This window comes from Acomys russatus, chromosome 28 (assembly GCF_903995435.1).
Source record: "Acomys russatus chromosome 28, mAcoRus1.1, whole genome shotgun sequence".
In the NCBI taxonomy this organism is placed as follows: domain Eukaryota; kingdom Metazoa; phylum Chordata; class Mammalia; order Rodentia; family Muridae; genus Acomys; species Acomys russatus.
This window is the reverse complement of record NC_067164.1, coordinates 22053863-22061944: the sequence shown is the minus strand read 5'-3', so window position 1 is coordinate 22061944 and position 8082 is coordinate 22053863. Positions and strand designations below refer to the sequence as shown.

General features: G+C 41.1%; 1 pseudogene; it reads left to right on the top strand.

Annotated features, from left to right (window-relative positions):
* The first annotated feature begins 3490 nt into the window (after positions 1-3490).
* LOC127210534 (PRELI domain-containing protein 1, mitochondrial-like) lies at positions 3491-6441 on the top strand (annotated as a pseudogene).
* The last annotated feature ends 1641 nt before the right edge of the window (positions 6442-8082 follow it).

Here is an 8082-nt window from a genome sequence, read left to right as displayed (position 1 = left end):
ATTGGGATTTTGATATGGTATTGACTGCTCAAGTTTAAGTCAAAGAAGTAATGAAAAGTTTTGAAATGCTAGTAATTTTTAAAAAATACATTAAAATTTTAACTGGTTCATAATTGTAGATATTTATAGGGTATAGTATAACACTCACGTACACATATACAACTCCCAGTGATAAGATCAGGCAATTGGCATGTTCAAAACCTCAAACACTCGTCACAAAATTAGCTCTGCTGCCTACTTAGAAATATATAATTAGTTGTTTCAACTATAATTATCCTCCCCTGTTAAAAGGCAGTAGCTGTGGCTCCTCCTATCCAGCCATTGACTGTTTTCTCTTCATCTTTTCCATACTTTAGGAGCCATTATTCTGCCCTATTAGTGTCCCCATACGGAACATGTGGGACATGCCTTTTTGCGCCAGACTTATTTTACTTAACATGACATCCTATAAGCTGGTCTATGTTGCAACAAGATGAAAAACTTCATCCTTTTTCATGAAGGTGGTACATTCCATTGTAGAGCAAACATTCTACACTTTCCTTATTCATTGAAATCTACTGATGGAAACCTACTCTGATATGCTGTGATTGGTAGTAACAGTGGACCCGCAATGTGGCTATCTCTTTAACGTGCTGCTTCTTTTGAACAAGTGCTCATGGTAAGTCTCCTGGATCATAGGTGGTTCTGTCTACAGTTCTTTGGTTTTAGGGCCCCCCCATACTGTTGTCCACAATGGCTGTGTAGATTATTTTGCTGCCAGCAGTTTTATGAGGGTTCCCTTTCCCCACATCTTCACATCCTCACCAGAATGTTGGGGAGAGATTGTTTGCTGTCTTGGTAGAAGCTCAAAATGGTATCTCATGGTGGTTTTAAGTACTATTTTCTTTTGGATATTGATGCTGAACAATTTTCCATGTATATCTTGGCCACTTGTATAGCTTATTTTGAGAAATGGCTATTAATATCAGTATTCCAGTTTAAAACCATGCTTTCTTTTATTCTTTTTGTTTTAGCTGTTAACACTTTCGAGGTTTTATATTAATTCTAGATATTAGTCCTTTTCATATGAATAATTCCAAATATTTATTATTATCCTGTAGGTTGTCTTTTTATGCTTTTGGTTTCCATTTCTGGGAAGAAATGTTCTAGTTTGCTAATAATCTCCTTTGTCTATTTTTGTGTTTATTGGCTGTGCTTTGGGGGAATTCTGAAAAACATCTCTTTGTCCTGATTCAATCTCCTAAAGTGTTTCTCCCATTTTCTTCTAGCAGTTTCTGAGTTTTAGGCCTTATATTTAAATCTTTGATCCATTGTTAGTTGATTGTTTTATAGTGAGTTACAGCAATCTGACTTCCTTTTTGTATGTGAAAAAAATCTCAACCTTTGGATATGTACAACAAGTAGAATAGTTGGATCCTGTTGGTCAAAGTCCATGCGTTTTATATTGGGAACACCCAGTAATGGGGCATATGCGAGAATCAGTTCACTCTACAGTTAATGGGAGCTGTCAAGACTTAATTATCAGTGTTTCATGTTGTAGGAGATGAATGTTTATTAGTTTTAAAAACAGTAACAAGATCTCTTGAGTGAGGGTGTCTGTTTTAGTCTTTTCAGTTATGGTAAAGAAACAGATAAGCCAGATTTAGTTATTCATTGTCTTAGCCAGATTTTTTATTGCAGTGATTAAACACTATGACCAAAACCAACTTCTGGAGGAAAGGGATTATTTCAGCTTACATTTGTCAGGTCGTATGTGTTACTGAGGGAACTGAGAGCAGAAACTCAAGGCAGGAACTCAAGGCCATGGAGGGGTGCTGCTTACTGGCTTGCTCCTCATGGCTTGTTCAGGCTGTTTTCTTGTAGCACCCAGGACCACTGGCCAGGAGTGGTGCCACCCACAACGGGTTGCATCTTCCCAAATCAATAATTAATCAATTGGCTTGTTTACAGGCCAATATTATGGTCATTTTACTGACTAAAATTCCTTCTTGCTAGATGACTATACCTTGTATAGAGATGACATAAAAACATACCTTTTTGGCATGTTAAATAGGTATGAAAAGCCATCATCATTTAAAGAAACAATAAAGGAATATGCAATGGAAAGTATACAGTATACAACAATAACAGAGGTGTCACCAGCTACTTCATATGATTGTCTTGAACTTTGTGTTTTGTGTATGTTTTTATTTTATGTGTGTGTGCTCTCCTGTAAGCTGGCCTTTGACCTTCATAGGCATTCATTCTCATAAAGTCTACCCTTGTCATACTTCATGTAGAGCCCAGGGACCAAACTCAGGTCTTCAGGTTTGGTAGCAAGGGGCTTTACTCACTGAGTCATCTGACCAGCCCTAAATATTTTTAAATTTCTATATTTTTGTATTGTTAAAAGTTTTATTTATTTGCTTGTAACTTGTGTGCTTGCAATTTATGCTGGTTTTTTTTTTTTTCTGGTTCTCAACAAACGTTCACTTCGATGTCCAATTTTGTATATATCTTATCTTAAGAAAGCAAAAACTTATCTTGTCTCTTAAATGTGTTTTCAAGTGATGCTTTCTCCATCTTTTTCACAGACTAGCACATTATTTACTGTCACATTGTGATGTGAAGCATGTGTGTATGTATGTGCATGCCCGTGCCCGTGCGTGTCCGTATGTGTGTGATTTTAGGGCTATGGCTTTTTTTTTTTTTGAGATGTGCTCAGCTTCAAGGAGCTGGTGATTATTTATAAAATAGAAGGAGGGGGCTGGCTCACAGGCTTGTTTCCAGGATTCAGGGAGGTCAAATGACAAGAAGAAGGATGCTTTAAATGACCAGCGGTCAGCTGTCAGCTTGGCACACATAACTCTGACAATGATATGCCCTCTGTTCTATTCTGGTTCTCTCTAGTAAGCTGCCCTTGGGCCTACTTACTTCTTTGTTGGCAACATGGGGAAATGTATGAAACTTGCAGAATTCCTGAAGGCTTCCAATGGGTGAACTCTCTCTTATCACAGAATTATAACTGTTTTATTACCAATATCAAAGAACACGCCTAAAGAACTATGGATCCTTATGAAGCCTTTTCCCAGGGAAAGTTTCTTTCTAATAAGACGTGTTTATTATTTTTGCATTTACATTTTGTGGGTCATTTATTTCATAGCCATGGATGACAAAGACTTACTTTTTAATTGATGGCATTTGGTATTTAAATGGAGTGCTATGAATAAGAAATACAGAATGAAGCTAAGTTTCAAATATTTTGCCCCATCACTCGTACTGAGAACATGCATCAGGTCAGCCAGGCCACAAACACATTAGCAGAATGTTTGTTAAGGAAATGGTAGGAATCACAATTTTGGTAGTATGAATTACAAAGGTATGTAGCCCCTCATGGTGGCAGAAATGACATGGGCCGAGCACATTGGTGACTAAGCTGTGAGCCTGGGGAGCCACACCCTTTCTGGCTCTGCACCCTGATGCTGTGAGGGTGTTATACCTGCCTCCCTGCATGGTGGTGAAGCATTTCCTAGGCCAGAGAGTACTCCAAAGTTCTTGGAACCTACTGTTCACTGGCTTCTGGCCAAAGGTACCTGAATCCCTATAGAAAAGATGCCTTAAGTGAAGACACAGTGTACCCGGAGGTGACCCCTGACCAGAAGCCTCAGTCCCACAGACTCCTGGCCATGACCAACATAACCAATGATGCCACATTGGGCACAGAGACTGTCAACATTGCTCACCTGGACCACATCCTGGAAGACTCTATTGAGGACCCACCAGACTCAGACTATGACCACCTTCACCGGGAGCAGCAACCACACCCTGCTGGGTGGTTGTGGAGGATCAATGTATTTACTGTGTGAACTCTGACGATAGCTGCTGGACTGAAACCCGTCAGCAAGCTTGGGTCTCCTGTAGCTTATTTGGTGTCTCTAAAAGTGCCCCCAAAAGGAATTTGGTCTTGCCCTGCTTCAGAAGCAAAGGGACTAAGACAATGAAGGGCTTTGATCACATCTTGGCCAAACTATATGATGAGGCCCCCTTCCAAAATACTTGTTGAGACAGCAATAGAGGCCAAAGAGAAAGCGAAGGAGACTGTACAGAGAAGGCCAAGGACCTGGCCCACAAGGCCGCCACCAAACAACAGCCGCAGAAGATCATGGAGCCAGCAACCAGTGTGGTTCAGCCTTCTTTCCTTTCTCCACACTGTACTTGCTTATTAAAAAAAAAAAAATCAATCTCCAGCCCTTTCTGCTATCTGTGGGTTAGGTAGGGCCCGTGTCCTGGTCATCGTTTGCAGTGCACCAGGCTCAGTGTCCACTGAAACCAGCCTGTTTATTCTCCCATTGGGCAGAGGTGCAGTGACTTGCCCAAAGTCACAAGCAGTACACAGGTAAAGCGGTAATAAAATCCCAAACTTCCACTAGGACGGAGGTCCTTGCTTTATTCTCTCATGTGTCCCTAGTACCAGGACTAAAGTTTAGCATGCAACAGGCACTGGATAGATTCTAGATGTTATTGAACACTCCCTAAAAGATTCTTCCAAACTCATGAACTTTTTTTCTTTCTTACCCAGTAGGAAAGATTTTTTTTCTCTTCTTAGATTTGAAAACATTTCTCTCTGTGCACAGCTGTATCCAACGTACAGTTAATCACGAAAATTGCCAGAGTCTATATTTTGGCGGTGCTGAGCATAGCTTGAAAGAACAGACAAAAACTACACAAGTAGAGGATTAGGAAGAAAGTGACAACATTTGCTAGCGCCAAAAAAGATGGCTGCTTTCGTTTTCGGTTCTGGTGAACACTTTGGTTGTGAGGACTACTGGGGACACCCTCATGAAAGGCACAGTAGAACAAATCTAAAGAGAAAACACAGCACCCAGGTCTCAGGGAGGAGTCCATGGGACCTAGCACAGGTGACCAATATCTAGAAATCCTTACCTTGCCCCAGAAGCCTCTGGATCTCCCTGCCCTGTGAGCCATTACTGCAGTGTTGCACTGTTCTGCTCTGAGGCCCGGCTGTGGAACCAGCACTCACTCACCCTCTCAGAAGTCAAGGCTCCCCTACTCCTTTTCTGATGACTTCATGGATGTTTATGCCCAGAAAACCAGGCTGCTTCCTGGAAAGCCTGAGCTGATGGTGGCTGGACAACATCAGTAAGGTGTATGTGGGTTCTCCCATGTCACTGTATTCAAAGATGGCCCTGCTCTGCTCTCTGGATGGAATTTGTTGACTTAATAGGGCTAGGAGAATGTTTCTGTACCAGGCCATGAGAACATGACATTCTCTTAAAACTACAGTCTGTGGTGTCTAAGTCATTTTGTTGTCCAGGGAATCCTCACTCTGCCAAGCTTTCTTGAGAAAACTGTTTTTGGGGTATTTATTGGTTGACTTATCCTTTTGGTTAGAATCATGCAGATTAAGACGTTCACTCCAGGCTTCTGTGCCATATGTTAGCTTTTAAGATTCAAACAATGCCCTTTGGATGATATTGAGCTCCTGAGTTGCATGTTGGACTCAACAGTGTCTGAGACCATATCAGGGCCCTACATCTCAACTCTTGGCCACTGGGTATAGCTGACATCATTACCAGTATTGCAAAAGAAAAATTCCTCTCTTAGTGACAGCAACCTTTGGGTGTGGCTTGTTAGAGCCTTCAGAGGTTGAGATAAAATGGTAGATTCCTCTGGATAAGGCCTGTGTGGGAACAGGGATAGACTAGGGTGTTAGAAGGCAACGCGCTTTGTTTTCAGGTGAAGTGAGTTTGGAGGCCATTTCTTATATACTTCAGCTTAAGAAAAAAGAAGAGATGTGTGTGTGTATGTCTGTGTGTGTATATGTGCATGCATGCACACATGTGTTCATGTGTACAGACAAGTGTGTGTATCTTGATTCTCATGTGCAACCTTTGTTTCATATGCATCCTTACAGAAGATTTTTCAGTTTTTGTTTTATTTGTTACTATTCTTTTAAAAATTTATTCTCTCATATATTACATCCCAACCACAGTTTCCCCTCCCTGTCCCAGGCCTCCCTTATCTCCCAGATCCACTCCTCCATTCCTCCCCTCAGAGAAGAGCAGGTCTCCCAGGGACTCCGACCAAGCATAACACAACAAGCTACAAGGTACAATAAGACCAGGCACAAATCATCACATCAAGGCTGGACAAAGCAACCCAGTAGGAGGAAAATGGTCCCACAAGTAGGGGAAAAAGTCAGGGACAGACCTTGCTCCTGCTGTTAGGATTTCAGGTTTATTTTTCTTTCCCATGTGATTTTTCAATGCAGTGACTTCCTATCTGGTTCATGCTAAATGCTTCAATCCCAATGGATGCTTATCAAGTTATCCTCGTTTGTCCGCAGTTAATAACAAGCATCTTATTGTGCTCATAGATTCTGGGGCCAAGGCAATCAACAATACTGGGGCCCATAATGCTGCTGCTCAGCTGGAGAGATAATGATCAAAGGCCTCAAATTGCGATGGCATTAGTGGCTGAGGTTCAGAATCACAGGCAGTATCCTCCATTCACACTCACATGAGTGAGCCTTGTGCTGGGATGACTCAGATGTGGTTTCAGCTGCAAACATTGGCCAGAGAATTGACTTGGTGTCTCATTGTTAGGGCTTTCTCCTGATAGTTCAGCTCATAACAGTTTAGAGACTGCTACAAGTGGATGAGGGGAAAGGCAAGCCATTCGTGATAGCCATGGAAGAACCGATGTCCTTCATCATATTCTATTGACAAAAGCAGCCACAAGATCACTGAGTCTCAATTGAAAAGCATTTTAAAATGCTCCTGGTGTAAAAGTTTGGCTTAACAAGTGAAGGTTAAGAGTGCACACATGCAGATGTTTTTCCTATGCAGCACATCTCAAGAGAGCAATCCTGGTAAAAAGGAGTGAGGTGAGGGATCATTGGGCCTGTAAGAGAGGCCACTCTTGACAACTGGAAAGGCTCTGCATGCTAAATGACTACAGAGCTAATATAATATACTGCTTCTTGTGCCAGAGTCTTTTGTTCCCATGGGTCATTTTTTCTCTGAGTGTCAAATGAAAATTGTCAGCTCCATGGTCCGGCATGAAGATCCGACGAGAGAACGTGAAGAACAGCATATTTCTTCTCTGACATACCGAGTCATCAAGGCAAGTCGGGGCAAGACGGACCAACATTCAGTGTGTACAATGCTCAGTCCTGATTTAATGTAACGAGTCACAGTTTGCATCTAGAGGGGAGGCTATGACAATCTGAAGCCAATGGAAAGTCTGGTTTTGTGAGAATATTTGGACTGAGAGGAATATGCTTCAATATGACTTAAATCACACTTTAGGCTGATTTTACCAGTGACTGCAAATCAGATTTACCTATAGAACACAGGGCAATAATATATGTGCATATATACACATACATATACATATATATGTACACACACACACACACACACACACACACACACACACACACACACACACATATATATATATATATATATATATATATATATATATCTTTGGGGGCTCCATATGTGCAAGATATTATCCTAAGTGTTTTATATGGATGTATTACTAACAACTGTGTTTATTATATCATCTGCTTCTTATGTTAGGGAAACTGAGGCACATGAGATTGTGTTCTTGTTGAAGTTCTGGAACTTATAAGAGAGAGGCAGCTGACATTTGAATCCATCTTGTGTACATTATATTGTCTAATGATCCAAAGCCTTGCCCATTTGATAGCTCTCTTAAGAATTTGCCTACCATGGCATCAAATTAAATTCTGATTCAATCTAATTAATTTAATTCAATAAGTCTGCATCAGATAGCTCTTCACTCTAAGTGGACTAATATTTAGCGAAGGGTTAATAGAAAGCAGACACTGGCATAAAACACGGATGAGATGCAAACTTCATCTTCAAGGGGAGCACCGTTCATTAGAAGAGAAAATCATGCGTGATTGGCAAGCTGAGTGATAAATTCAACCTAGATTCAAACATTGTGTTGAGGTTATGAAGATTGGAAAACAGTAAAGTGGGGTGCGGAGATAGTTCAGTAGGCAAGAGCTCTTGCTCTGCAAGCAAGAGGACCTGAGTTCATATCCCCAGT